Consider the following 12,645-nt stretch of genomic DNA (forward strand, 5'->3'; position numbering starts at 1 on the left):
ATTGCACAATCTCTTTCAATACTTATTTTCAAAAAATGTTTGTGAGTGAGAAAAGGAAGACTCGACCTGGTTACCATCCAATAAGAAGGACCTCCTATTATTAAGAAATGACACATAGACTGGAAAATCCCAAGATTTAGCTCTTTGCCCAAATCATCTTATCTTCCATTGGATAAAGACTCAAATGAATTCTCAAAATCTTCTTATATTTAATTCAAGATAGAAAAAATTGCGATTGAGTCTTATCTATTTTCCATATGGACCAACACAATTTGGTTATCAATGGAATCATAAATCAGGACCTTATAAATATGCTTTTAAATGATGGGTAGTTTTCATTTGAACTCCTTGATTTGACAAATTTTTTTTTTTTTTTTTTTAACATTTACCTCTCTGGTGGTATCTTGAAAAGGCCAACTAAGGAGATATCAGGGTAGTTTGAAATATCCAAACCAAAAACCTAATCCTAATTAAACTCAAGGTAGGGATTGGGTGCCAAATGAGCTTACCTGAGAAGGGTTTTTTTTTTTTTGGTTTAGGGGGGTGGGGGTTGCCTCGACCAAGCCTGACCTTGCCTAGTATAAAATACAAATATGAATTGTATGTTTACTTGTTCAATTAAGATCAATTTAGGAACAAAATTAGGATCATCAATGTTAACCAACCTAATCAAGGCAATTAGGACACACACTAGTTAAGAAATCAGGATGATCTACCCAATGGTTTAAAAAATAAAATTATCACCCACTAGAGTTCTCTGCTTCTCCAAGAGAGAAATTACAAAATAAAATTCTGTATTACATTAGAAAAAAAAGGATTTTAGTATTACTTTTTTTTTTTTTTTTTTTTTGTCAACCCCGGTTTCCAAGGCTTTGCCCTGACTAATCCAGGTGTTCGACCCGGGTCGCACACCTGGCTGTGGTGGGTGAGTCTCTCAGCGGGGATTTTTTGCATCCACAATGTTTCGATACCGGAACCTTGCTTAAGCGGACCAAGCTGCTTACCACTTGGACCAACCCCCGTTGGTTTGAAGTCTTTTAAACTCGGTTCAACTCAATTTTTATAATTGAGGTAAGAGTCATTTTTACTTGGACCCGGCTCAATCGATTATAAACCAAAGAGAGTCGGGTATTTGATTTTGAATTTACGAATGGGAACATCCAACGGTTAGGATCAGTTGGTTGACTTCTTTCCATTTTTATACCCTGTTGTAAGTTGTAATTGCTGAGCTTCTTCCCTAAGAATGGAAAAATATTATCTGGAAAGAAGACCAGGTGGGTGGAAACAGTTGCGTTGCGCGGGAGATGTTTTGATATACGGATATAACCTTCCACTCTTAGTCTCTGCACTCGCACAGTTTGATTAAGATGTATACCTCAAAACAGCATAGCTAGCTGGGATCGATCAAAAAGAAAGGTTATTAGTGATCAACAGCATTCACTCTGTGCTGCGATTCTTGCCTTTAATTATACATCAAAGCTTTCTCTAAACCCAGGCAGTGCTTTCTCTCTTTTGCTTGTTCTCTAAACTCACTCAGTGCTCTGCAATCTACAGCCCTCAAAGCTTGAAAACCTCAAAATTAATGGTGAGGAGCAGCAAGAACATACCTACAGCCGAAAGGCTTCACTTCTTCAAGATCCTTCTTCCGGGTTTTTCCACACAAAGATTGGTAGTTTTTTAAACTTGCGAGTTTTTTTTTTCATTTCCATTTTCCAGACTGAAAATTTTGATCTCAAACCTTGGTCATCCTTGCCGTATTTTCTCTGATTTCGGATTACTAGTTTGTGGTGTCCTGTGCTTTTCCATTCACTTGCTGAACAAACTAGATCTCAGTGTTGAACTCTCCCATCATCTTGAGGGGTTGGTCATCACTTACATAGATGCAGAGAAGATACTGAAACATTACTTGACCAACTTTCTGTATGTGTCTTTAATCAATTCTGGGTGTAGCCAAAGCCTCTTCTGAGTGGCACGAATAAATGTATAAGATAGAGAAAAACCCATGAACAAGATCCCGTTGTTGTATCTGATTTCATATATAGCATGACATAACAGTACAATACTTAGCTTCTTTTTGTTTCTTTCTGGTTTTTTATTGCTGGACTTCTAACCCATGTGTTTTGCTCACAGTTTCAACTCATTACAGGGTAGAATAGATCATAGACAAATTTAGACACAACTATTTAGGTGTAGAGTTAGAGTTTTTATCTCCTCATGGAATCAAGAGAGGATCATGCAGCTTTCATTTTCTTTCTCCAGATTTTTAGGATAAATCAAACATAAAGTGTTATATGGGTATAGTGTGATCAAGTGAGTGTTTATGATCAGACTACCCTTGGTGTTCCTTATACAGTTTTAATATCTTTCTAAAAGTTTGTGTATTTTATTGTTAATAACTTGCAGAGGATTCCGCGAGATTTTGTGCAGCACATTTCAAGAGATGCATATAAATTTGTCACCCTAGAGGATTCCACTGGTAGCCGCTGGCAAGTCAAATTAAGTAAAACGATATGTGGTACTTTTATTGAAGATGGTTGGGAACATTTTGTAGAAGATCACTCCCTCTACAACAAAAATTTTCTTATGTTTGGATATGATGGAAATACATGTTTTAATGTCTCAGTATTTGATGAGAGTGCTTGTGAGAGATGTTATGCGATTACTGCTAACCTAGATCCGGAGCATGACTTATCTAGTGGAGCTAAGAAAAGTCATGCATCATCAGAGACTGGCACCAGTAAAGATGATCCAGGTATATATGAATGTCAAAAGTCCTGCCCTCATATTTTATTTTGAGAAGTTATATATTATTTTGCAAGTATCTTATAAATGCTATCTTGGATACATGCAACAGATGAAGACCTTTCATATTTTAAACCAAATGAACTCAAGGGAACTAAAAGAGAGCAGGATGTTTTACTGACCCATGAACTTGCTTTTTCAAAAACCATAAGTTCCCCTTCAAGGAGGCCTGCAACAACAATAACAACAAGCAGGATGTCTGCAGCTGAAGAAGAAGCAACAACAATTTGGAAAGAAGTAGATTCTTTTACTTCTGAGTTTCCTTATTTCTCGAGGTGTTTAAATGCAACAAATGTGGGTTCTTATCTGGTGAGTTTTTATGCAACTTTTGCTTAGTTTTGCAATCATATGACTAATTCACTCTTCATCTTTGAAGAATTCAACTTGCATCCTGCAATTTATACTTGTAGAGGTAAATTAGGTGTGAGCATGTATGCATGTTGACCATTGGCTTTCTGGTTTGCATTAGTTTGAGATAGAAAATCATTATCTCATTATGTGAAATTATATGCGAGGAAGCTATAAAATCTGATGGTGGAACCTCTCCTTTGTGGAGTTGCTAAATCCTGTTATAAAATAAAAGAAAGAGATATAGAATAATAATCTGTAGTTTCCAAGGACAAGTAGATCATATGTACAGTACTTATTTTTTGCTATCATGCTTAATTGTTCTTATCATGTTTGATTGTTCTTTTACTGAACGAATGCTATCACACAGAATATCCCAATAGACTTTGTCAGAAAGCATATAAACATTCAGAAGAAAATGAAGGTTACCCTTTGGAACAAAAAGGCCAAGCTTGGGAAGTAACCATAAGTTGTACTAGAAGGGGAACTACATTCTCTGCAGGTTGGATGGCATTTGTACGCGGCAATCAACTTAAAGAAGCAGATATTTGCATTTTTGAGTTTGTGGGTAAGTCGGAAATTCAGGTTCATATTTTCCAAGCAGCGGTTAAGAAAGGAAAATCTACAATTGAAGAATGAACTTGAAAATTCCTATAAGATGGGGGATTATCTTTTTTATCTCCTAGACCCCACCAAGTAACACAAGAAGTTAGCAAGAATGTTCTTGGAAATGCTAGCTGCTTCAGACTTTTCATTTTTCCATGGAGAAAGATAGTTACTCTGGCATCGTTTCAATAGATATTTCAGCTTAGAAACTCTTAAAAAAATATATAAAAATTTATGCACCATGTTTTGCTTTCAGTTTTGCTGTTATATTTTGCACGGTTTCAGAAGATATTTCAGCCTAGAAACTCTTGAAAAAAATTATGCACCATGTTTTGTTTTCAGTTTAGTTGTTATATATATGTGATGGGAGAAAAGACCCATCCCGGAGTGGCTTACCCATGTATTCCCATTTGTACATCTTTCCCCTCCCATGTGAAAAGACAATTCTGCCCCTGATTAACCCAAAATTGGTAAAAGCTATAGGAATCTAAATCTTGTGTGTTCGGGCAACGGATGGATGCCCTACTCGTGGTACCTAGGATCCAACCTTGGTACCATGGGTAGGGCATCTAGCAGCCGAACAGTCAGATGAACACCTTACCTGGATGTAGGGATTTCACTTCAAGCTATAGCTCACAATTAATCTAAATCATATCTATCTGGGTAGGCCATCCGTCCCCCTATCCCCCAACTCTCTGGATTGGGCTGACAGGTGGGCTGCCCCCCATGTGAGGATATTTGTCTTTTCCTCGAAAGCATATACAATTGGTAAAGGAACATATCTTCTTTTTTGCATTATCTCTATTATAATCATGTTATTTATTGTGTCATAAATTTCAGTAATTACTAGGGCCACTTCTGTCTCATGCCATTCATGTATGAATCCCTAGCTAGCTAGTTATCTTGGTTGAACTTAAAACTTGCAAACCTTCTTCAACCCCATTGGTCTCATAGTCTCACTACGTCTTAGTCACACCTTTCAAGTTTTGAGGTCATATCAAAATGGTTTTATTTTTGTCACAACCTAAGCATTTCTGAACTCTTGTTCACTTCTTTTAGTACAAGTCTATAAATACTTTAATATCATCATTTCAATATTATAAAGTTGATGGGTGTACGATTATACGGTACCTCTTTTAGACATTGGAGGAAAACAATAAGAAGGTAACGTTATTTGAATATTAATCTGTAGTTATGTTTAAAAAAAATTTATTGATTAAGTTCAATAACTGAATATTAATCTTTAGTTTTATTCAAAAAAAAAAAATTATTGTTAAGTTCAATCATATTGTATTTCATGATGACCAGATGACATCCATGAAGATCATGAACGTAATTATTAGAATATATAACCAATAATACTTCAAGATGGGAGTTCTCCTCGTAATCCAGGACGATGATCCAAGTTTAAGAAGATGGGAGTAAGTTCATTGGGTGAGACTTAGTAGGGGATGGATTCAACTGAACATCGATGGGAGTGTTCTTGGTAATCCTAGATGATCAGGGACTAGATGGGTATTTAGAAATTGAGGGGCTCAAGGATGCAAACTTTCAAAGATATCTAGGAGTTAGAACAAGCTTCCAGGCAGAGGTGGAGTTGTTTCTTATATGATTGGAAATTGCTGCAAAGTGGAAATGGCAGCATATATTGATTGATAGTGACTCGGCAGTGTTACTCTTTCTTGTTCATCAACATCGTTTACCATGGTTTGCTCAGCAAAGATGCGTGCTTTAAGATCATATTTGAACAATACAAAGTGGAAGATCTCTCATAACAATTGTTATAAATGACCTTTTAGTGAGAAAGAGAAAAAAAATCAATAATGCTTGATAGGGCTTAACGGAAAATATAAAAGCAGCAATTTACTCAGTTTTCACCTTTTTACACGGGACGAAAATGTTAATTTCAGAGCTTTTATTACTTTGGAATTAAGAAGATTGCCTCAACTAGTTCAAAACTTCATTTTGCAAGGAGTATTAAACAAGGTCTTTTAATTTTGCAATCATCTCATTGATTTTGCACAATGCAAGAATAACTAATTTCACCTTCGTTGCTGCCTGGTTAGCATTTTTATATATTTTTTAACTACTCTTGAGTTTGTAGTAGTCTAGATGCAATAAGTTTTCAAAACTAATTAACATAAACCTACTGTAACAAAATGTCACTGCATTTCAACTGTTTACTGGTGAAACATCCCTAGGAACGAGTCCCTCCCCCATTTTTTAAAATTTCATGGTAGATATCCATCTGACCTTCTTTTCATGTGTAAAATGCTAGCACTTGGCCCCCTGATTGGACAAATTCATAGTGACCAAGGCACAAAATTCACTATTAGTCAGCCTTCATATGTTAAACCCTACCTCCACTCCTGCAACTGTATGGTAAAATATTTTGTCAATAATAATAAGTTTTCATCTATTTTCTATCCCTTAATTTTTATCATGTTATTAAATTCTTGGATTGCGTTGGAATTGCATGACTTCATGGTTGAACCATCAAAAGTTGACCACCACATTATGACATTGGTAGTGAAGACTGGAGACAATGGCTATGAAAAGCCAAATGAATAGTCTCTTTTGAACGCATTGAACTAAACACTTCAGAAAGTTTCAAAGTTTTTTCTTTTTTCTCCTGGTAGAAGATTCAAAGTTTCACACTTTCACAGGAACTTGTCATGAAATATTGGTTTTTGCAACTCTGGTTCAGATTGGATAAGAATTAATTTGGAAGGATGAAATATTGGTTTTTGCAACTCTGGTTCAGATTGGATAAGAATTAATTTGGAAGGGTGAAAATTAAAAAGGTGTCAATAATTTCCAGCTGGTCTAAACCTGTCTGAACCCATATTGATTCTGACCCAAATCCAACCCTAATCTCTAACATTAGGGTGACATTATTTTTTCAAATGTAATGTGTTGTATGTAATAGGGGTATATCTGTCTTTTGGCTTAGATTAGGACTGGGATGTCTTATGTATAAGTTTCTAAGGGCAGTTTTGTCTTTACAACATTATGTATGTGGTATATCATTTGGTGGTTTAGGAGAGATGTTGCATTCGGTTCATTTCATTTTGTTCTCTGCTCTCGGTTTGCTCTGGTATGCGATAGAGGTTCTTAGGGTTTGAGGTTTCGGTGCTTGTTCTTGCTGCTGATTCAAGAACTGGTGAAGTGTGGACTGTTAGAGGCTTGCTTGCTTCTGAAGGTGTGAGTGTCTCCTTGCTGTTGGTGTACTCGATACCTTGAAGAGAAGACTTGGCTGGTGCTGTGTAATCAGGTGCATACATTTTGATTAGCCTTTCTTCTTCTTGTTTAGTTCATGCTTGGGGTTCTTGTTGGGTAGATTACTTAGTGCTATAACCTCCTTCTCTAGCTATTGGATTATTGCATGTTTGATGAGTTCTCAACTCATCCTTGGACGTAGGTCAATTGACTAAACCAAGTAAAAGATTGTTGTCTTGTCTCTTTCCTTTTCTTTCTTTGTTTCTTGTCTCAATTCTGCTGCTATATAGGTGATATTTCTTAACATAATGGCTTGAGATGGTTGGGTTGGATCTATGATGCTGCTTTGATTGATCGTATGTATTTATATGAGATGTTTTACTCTAGTTATTTTAATCGATAGTAGGTAGATGTTCTAGTTTGTTTTAGTGACACTCAATGAGATGTTGCGACATTATTCTTTCTCTTAAAACTGTTTCTTAAACTGGAACACAAACAGTTGCAGAAGCTGAATAATGGAGAAGATCAATTAATGTTACTAGATGTTTGGTTATCTAATGAAGATTGGATACTTTTAATTGGATACTATGAAGATCAATCGCATTTTGACTATTTGTTTACATCATTACATACAAACGATTTACTATTTTAGGCTTTGACCCTTTAGGGCAGGATGGAATACCCAAATTTTTTTTTGGTAAGAAAGTTTCATTAAAAGGAAGACTAAGCCAAGGCCAAGGACAAAGAATCTCTCAGCCAAAGAGTAGAACTAGGCCAAACAGTTGAGTCTTCAATCAAATGGGCTCTCTGTGCTAGGACATGCGCAACACAGTTTGCAGTCCTAGGAATGTGTTCAAAGGAACATGAAACAAAATACAGCCCAAGTTTTTGGATATCGGCTATAATGGGCTGGATTACCAAGGGGACAGGGACAGTGTGTGGTTTTAATATCATTTCGATCACACTTTTGCAATTTGATTCAACAATTACTTTGTTCAAGTCTTCAGCTAACGCATGAAGTAATGTAGCCCGGATTGCCATTGCTTCTCCCGATCAGGGGCGGACCTATGAAGGGGCTGAGGGGGCCATGGCCCCCCCGGGTTTTAAAATTTTTTTATATAAATTCCCTTAATTCCCTTGTTTTTTCCACTTTTTTCTCTTCCTATATGTGAAATGTCGCTATTTGGCCCCCCCAAATATTGAGAATAATTTTTAAAGGTAAAATAATGGGCACATATGTCATTCCTAATTAAAAACTAATTCTAAACTAATTCTTCAATCCCTATTTATTCTCCCCACTATTCTCTCTTATCTTTTCTTCCTATTTATTCTCTTATGTTTCTATAAACCTGGTTAAAGGAAAATTTTGAAAAATCATTTTATTAGTTATTCAAAAATTAAAATGTCATTCATAATTATAAAGTAACTCTTCAATCCCTATTTATTCTCTTCTATATCCTCTCTCCTCTCTCCTCTCTCCTCTTTTCTTCTTATTTATTCTCTTCCTTTTCTTTCTTTCTATTTATTCTCTTAGCTTATTATAAACGTGGGTTAAGAAAATTTGGAAAAAAAATCTACTCCACAATTAGGTACTCTTTCTCTTTTTCAATTTATTTATCGTTTCTCTTTTTCTCTTTTTTTTTTTTTTTTTATTCTTTTTATTTGATTTTATATTCTATGTTTCTTTATTTCTTCTGCAATTTTTGTTATTTGATTTTGAATTGTGAATAAAATATTTATAGTTAGTAAGTAATTAATTGCCATTGGTTCACGTCTCTTACCTAAAAAAAATTTGGTTTACATCTCCTACCAAAGAAAATATTGGTTTGCATCTAACTTTTTAGGGTTGAAGTCATGTGTATATATTTTTTCTATATTGTTGTTTTAATTTTACCTATATTTTGTTGGAAAAAAAATATCATTATCAATAATTTATTCTCTTTTTTCAAATATGTGTGGGCCCCACAAAATATATGTGGGTCTATTCTCTAATATAATAAAATAATTTAGATGTAGGACCTCAAATGAATCTTATTAGGGCCCACATAATATGTATTGACAAAAAAGCATTAGTGCTTCCCTTACGGAAGGTTATCTGGCTTTCATTCTTCGGTCCCCTCAATATTTCATCCTGGGTCCGTCCCTGCTCCCGATTGAGCCAAAGGGCAGCTGGTTGGGCTAGAAACCGCAAATGAACATATGATTATGGTGGTTCCTAGCAACAAAGCCCAGACCCGTTTTCTCTTTTCCCTTTTGATATGCAACATCGCAGTTGATCTTCACTATCCCTTGAGGTGGCTGAGCCCATTTACTCTGTTGATGGGTATCATGAAATTGGAGTTGGTTTTGAGGTAATGTGGTGGGCCTGGTTGCCTCCCAAAAATCTTAGTGGGCCTTAGATGCCTTGGTAGCCACTTCTACCGGTGAGGTCCTCCATTTACAGGAGGTGGAGGTGCATGTCAAGGTGATGATTAATTTTTATCACAAAATAAGCATTCTTAGAATTGATCATCGTTCATTTCTTCTAATATGAGTTTTCCAATGGTCACCCAATATTATTATTTACTAACCATAGAAGTCGATGGGAATTCAAGAAAAATACATTGAGCTTTAGAGATATGGGAGGAAACCAATAAGAAGTTACACCCAGAGGATCATTTAGAACCCACTTTGCCAGACGTTGCACTCCCACAGCCTTGTGTATATGTTTCTTATAATATCATATTGTTTCTATCAACAAAAAAAATAAGAAAATAAATACAATCCACTGATTTTTGTAATTATAGTATTTATTTTTTAGGAGAAAAATTATTTTAATATTTTCCAGAATGGTGAGTGTGATTAGTATTTGGGCGTCTACATAAAACCCAGTTTAATTTGGCTCTTCAACAACCATCCGGCCGATTTACAACTTCAAACACTTCGTTTGTCTTTAACGTAAGCATTATAATCAAGCTAAATTGTTTATCCTCCGCCTAGTGGTTGGCCCAAGCCATTCCCAATTGTCCTTCGCTCCGGTCCACTCCCCATCTATTTCTGTTTTTATTTTTTATTTTTTTTTTTTTTTTTTTTTTTTTTTTTTCTCCTTGAAAGAAACCTCCACAATGTTCTGTTGTTCTCACCCAACGCCACCATTACGAAATCCCGTGTTTCATTTCCTCACCTGCTTCTCTGTTCATCTTCAGCGATGAGGCCTCTGCGTGAACTTCCTCTGAGAGTCTCACATTTGTTATCAACTGGAAGCTTTCTCCAATAATTACAGACTTCCATGGCTTAGTTGCTTTCGTTCGCCTCAATTTTTTTAGGAACCAACAGCTATACCGGAAGATCTTCGGTGTTCGATTGGTGGGTGTATCAGCCAACTGTTTAATTGTTCTATTTCTTTTTAAATTGAGGTTTCTGCATCAATTTTCTTCGGAGATCAGTAAGTTCGAAATTACTGGAGGATTTTGGTCGGATTTGGTATTTGTTCTGTTCGCTGAGTGGCCTGTTTCTTGTTTCGAATCTATTTTGCAGCATCTTTTGGTTTATTCGTCATTGATTTGTTACGTGTATGGAGTAAAGGTGTGAAATTTGGTTCTTTGAAACTCTGTATGGCTTTGATACTGAGCCCTAAAGGAGTCGAAGTAGGGGATTCAGTCGTTGACGACGGGGTTGTGGTCGATTTCACAGGTGGCGAAACTCGATTCGGCGAGGAGGATGGCGGTGAGCTGTACAAACCAGCTTGTCTCGCCGGTATAATCAAGGAGTCGTTAGTGGAGGAGGCGGCGGCTTGCCTGGTGCTATGCGGAGGTGAAGGTGGACAAGTGAAGCAGAGGAGATCCGAGTGAGGTGAGAGAATAGATAAGGTAATGGAATTTTTGGATTTAAAGAAAAATGAACAGTGGGTTAATGGTTTTACTAACAGAATGGACTAGTGTATTTAATGAATGGAGTGTCTGTGTTTTTAAAACATAAAGTGGGGGTGTCAGTGTTTTAAAGCTTTCATTTTGGGTGTCAGTACAATTTGCTCTTTATTTTATAGTGGATTCAATGAAACACTGGTATTTTAAGACATATTTTGCATTGTTGTATGAGCTGAATCATGAGAGAAGTAAACATTTCCTTCCTATCTTGGAGAGTAACCTATTTCACATTTATATTTATAGAAACACTGAGATATGATTCCATGAGAAATATGATTACATGAGAAGTTGGGATCCAAAAAATATTTAGGCTATACTAGATAGATGTTCCCTTTCTATGCTGGTGATGAAATCAGAATCGGTACAGTCGTTAGTGGTCGACCAGTTCCAATTTTGTGGTTAACGAGTTTTAATGACGCATCCGGTCTCACCCTTGGTCATATGAAGTGGGCATGACCATTAGGTTTTGCTCTCTTATACACAAGGGTATTGTTGGTGTATTCAAAAAATTCAATTACCACTAGACTTTGATCTCATACATAAGGGCAATTTGGGTGTTATAATTTTTTTTGAATGCAACAGTATTAATGAATTTTCAGATAACCAAATAAAAGTTTGAGTATTCTTCCTTATATTTAACCTTTTTTTTGTAAGAAATAAATTTAGTGAGAAGAAATACTGATACAAGCCAAGACATTCTCCCAACAAAAATGGAGAAGCTAAGGATTGGTTAAATGCCAAAGAGTTGGTAGCTCAACTAGAAGGGCTAACCGGGACAAGGTTGTGGGAGTTCCTTGAAACAAATTGAAAATAACAACAATCAAATTAAAGGGAATTTTAGGTTAAGGATATCCCGACAAATAGTCTCAATATCCATGGAAGGTTTTGAAGAGCCATTGATCTGATTGATCAAGTCAAGGCAATCAGACTCAACAATCAGATTTTTAATCCAAATTTTGGCTTATGAGAGTTAGAACTGGGTGTCCAAGGGCTATTTCGGAAAAAAGAGAGGAAAAATCATTCCTTAACCTCCAAATGTATCATAAGCTGCTTTCATAACCTCCGCCGTCCGGCGTGCTTCATCTTTCCGCCATCCGGCGTGGTTACGAAGTTTCCCAGATCTGATGTTTTGCCTTAGTTCGCTTCCATTATTAACTCCCTTCATACTAGGATTGCTCTTAAGCTCTTCTCCTGCTGCTGTTTTTCCTATCACTCTCTACTGCTGATTTTTTCCTCTCAGGTCATGCTAGTATTTCCCCTGTTTTTCCTTGGCTGCTGAGTTTTCTCTCTGCAACATGACTTCCAATGATTCCTACCCCACACCTCCGGGAATCATGATTCCTATTCCTCCCCACGGTGAACGAACCGATTATCCACCACCATCCTCCTCCTCCTATTCCGATGCACCAAGAAATGACGACTGCTCTGAGGAGTCGGATGATGAAGTTACTCTAGATGCTGCGGACGAACTCCGAGTCTCCAAATCTTGGCAAGATACCTTAGTTGGGTTTGTTATGGAAGGCAAAATCTTCAGGAAACAGGCTGTAACTGAAGGCCTCATCGGCGCCTGGAATACCTGCCACAGAGTAAATATCACAACCTTGGAGAACCGAAAGTTTATGTTTCAATTTACTCATCCACTTGATAAAGAAAATGTGGTGAAGGAAGGACCATGGACGGTCGGCGGTAATCTCCTCCTCCTGGAACCATGGAATGGGGAAAAAAAATGGGAATTCAAGTTCTGTGACTTTTGGATCCAAATCCA

This window comes from Hakea prostrata, chromosome 11, assembly GCF_041222555.1.
Source record: "Hakea prostrata isolate BN-2017 chromosome 11, UWA_Hpros_2, whole genome shotgun sequence".
NCBI classification, from domain to species: Eukaryota; Viridiplantae; Streptophyta; class Magnoliopsida; order Proteales; family Proteaceae; genus Hakea; species Hakea prostrata.